Genomic DNA, 2,969 nt, shown 5'->3' with positions numbered 1-2,969 from the left:
CTCCCACACAGGTGCCAGGGGCCCAAACACTTGGGCCATCTTTCACTGCTTTTCCCAGGTGCCTTAGTAGGGATCTGGATTGGAAATGGAGCAGTTGGGACACTAACTGGTGCCCATAGGGGATGCTGGCGTTAAAGGCAGTGGCTTTACCCATGATGCCACAATGCTGACTCCCACTTGTACTTCTACATGAGTGTTTTGAAGGACCTTTGTAGTCAACCCTGGGTCTCTAAGGGAGATTGGCTGCAAGACTCTCCTCAGATACCAAAATCCTCAGACACTCAAATCCCTGATATAAAATGGTACAACATTTGCATATCTTCCTATATACTTTAAATCCCCTGTAGATTACTTATAAATAATTATAAATTATAATACCTGGTGCAATATATATGGTAATTATACTATATTGTTTTGAGATTAATGACAAGAAAAAAAGTCCATATATGTTCTTTTTTAAAAAAGATTTATTTGAAAGTCAGAGTTACACAGAGACAGAAGAAGAGACACACAGAGAGAGAGAGAGAGAAAGGTCTTCCATCTGCTGGTTCACTCCCCAGTCGGCTGCAACGGCCAGAGCTGCACCAATCCAAAGCCAGGAGACAGGAGCTTCTTCCATGTCTCCCACGCTGGCGCGGGGGTCCAAGGACTTGGGCCATCTTCTACTGCTTTCCCAGGCAATAACAGAGAGCTAGATGGGAAGTGGAACAGCCGGGTCCAAACTAGTGCCCATATGGGATGCCAGCACTGCAGGTGGCAGCTTTACCTGCTATGCCACGGCGCTGGCCCCCATATATGTTCACAATCTAGTTTTTTCAAATATTTTGGATTCACAGTTGTTGGTTAAATCCCCAGATCAGAATTTGTGAACATAGAAGGCAAACTGTACTGGTATTTTAAAATGTAATAATTATAAACATTTAATAACAAACGATTTCAGGGTTTTATTTTTCTTTCTGAGTCTTTGAAATCCGGTATGTAGTTTACTTACAACATGTCTTAGCTGGCCCCATCTCAGTCCTCCTAGTACATAGTGTTAGAGGGGACTGTATTAGACAGAGCAGCTGCACTCAATAAGCTTTCTAATGACAAGTTTTAGTCTGATTCGTCTTTGTAACCCCCGTAGTGCCTTGCGCAATTCCCTGAAAACAGTAGATGATCAAAAGTGTGTCAAAGATTATTATAGATATATGTTGTTATATGCTAGTTTTCATGACTTTTAACTTCATTAGAGGATGAAATAAGTCTTTGTGAACTAGCTTGAGATTGTAATCATCATCTCAAGGGTATCATTCTAACAGTGCTTTTCCCATAATAAGAGAAAGGTTGTGGTTCAGGTATGTTGCTGAATTGTTTTTTTGGATATTTTTTCAACATTCTAAATAATAGATTTACCGTTGAACTTCAGGGAATATATAAGTTGAAGATTTTCTAGAATAACTTTCTCCTCCTCCAGTAAAATTGTCAAACACATAGTTCTCCTGGATCAAAGGTTTCTCTGATAGGAGATTCTCACTGTAGACTTCATTTTCAGCCACACTTCCTCAGCTGCTCCTGGTTACATATAGGTCAGATAGTAAATTTGCTCCTTCCTGTGTCCAGAGTTTTCACTGAAATACCTTAACAAGGCCTTAGGTCTTAGGCTTAGGCAAATGCTTTTTGTTGCAAGAGTCATTTCAGAGATTTAAACCTCCACGCCCTAGGAGGATGAAGGTGAGCAAAGGAGAGCAGGGCCATTTCCTGGAGAAGTGGTTGGAGATCTAGGAGAGATCTGCCTGCCAGGGACTCAAGGTGCCTTTGTTGTAGAGAAGCGTTACTTGCAACTGAGTCCATGAACATGTTATCCTTTACTGTGGCTTTAAAAATGACCTATGGATTTCTTTCTTTTTTTTTTTTTTTTTAATTTTACTTGTTTAAAAGGCAGAGAGAGAGACCCAGGGATCTCTTATCTGCTAGTTGACTCCCTGGATGTCCGCAGCAGCCTCTGCTAGGCCAAACCAAAGCCAGGAGTGGGAATTCAGTCGAGGTCTGCCTCGTGGGTGGCAGGGACCCAAGTGCTTGAGCCATCACCTGCTGCCTCCCAGGATGCACAGCAACAGGAAGCTGGCATCAGAAGCAGAGACAGGACTGAAACCTAAGCGTCACAACAGGAGCCGTGAGCATCGCAAGTGGTGTCTTAAACACTGATGTTTTGCTCCAAAAAAATGAACTATAGATTCTTTCGTTAGAGGTACAGAATTGAGGATTAAGCTTCTGCCACCACTAGAGTGAAGGGTGTTTAAAAGAAAAAGTTAAGTGTGTTAATGATTGTTGGAATTCTTTTAGCAGCGAGAATTCTAAAATCTCTTCAAAAGATTCTTAGGAATGTGCATTTAACCTAGCAATTAGGACACCCATGTCCCTTGTTTAGTGACTGGGTTCTGTTCCTGGCTCTGGCTCCTGAGTTCAGCTGCCTGCTAATGCAGGCCATAAAGTCAGCAGTGATGGCTCAAGTGGGTTCCTGCCACCCATTAGGGAGACATGGACTGTATTCCTGGCTCCCAGCTTTGGCCTCACCTACCCTATTGTGGGCAGATGGGAACTCTGTCTTTCTCTTTCTCTCTGCCTCTCACATTAAAAAGAAAAGATTCTTAATGAGATGTTCATAGAAATGTAGTTTGACACTTTGAAAGGTCTAGCTGTTTGAACTATAGATTTATTAAATAAATTATAATAAATCTATATACAGTGAAGGACTATGCAGCCATGAAAATGGTATTGTACAATTATTTTTATTCACATGAGGAGATGTGAGTGATATAGTAAGTGAAAAAGAGCATGTTATTACAGAACAAACAGAATTATGCCTCATTTTTAAAAATTCCTCTCATGATATTATCTATTAGGATGTAAACTCCAAGGGCAGGGGGTGCTATATTGTTTATCACACTCTACCTGTTGTCTAGAACAATTCCTGGCACAAAGTAGGT

Source organism: Lepus europaeus, chromosome 8 (assembly GCF_033115175.1).
Source record: "Lepus europaeus isolate LE1 chromosome 8, mLepTim1.pri, whole genome shotgun sequence".
Taxonomy (NCBI): domain Eukaryota; kingdom Metazoa; phylum Chordata; class Mammalia; order Lagomorpha; family Leporidae; genus Lepus; species Lepus europaeus.
The sequence above is the reverse complement of the archived record's forward strand: the minus strand, read 5'-3'. Positions refer to the sequence as shown.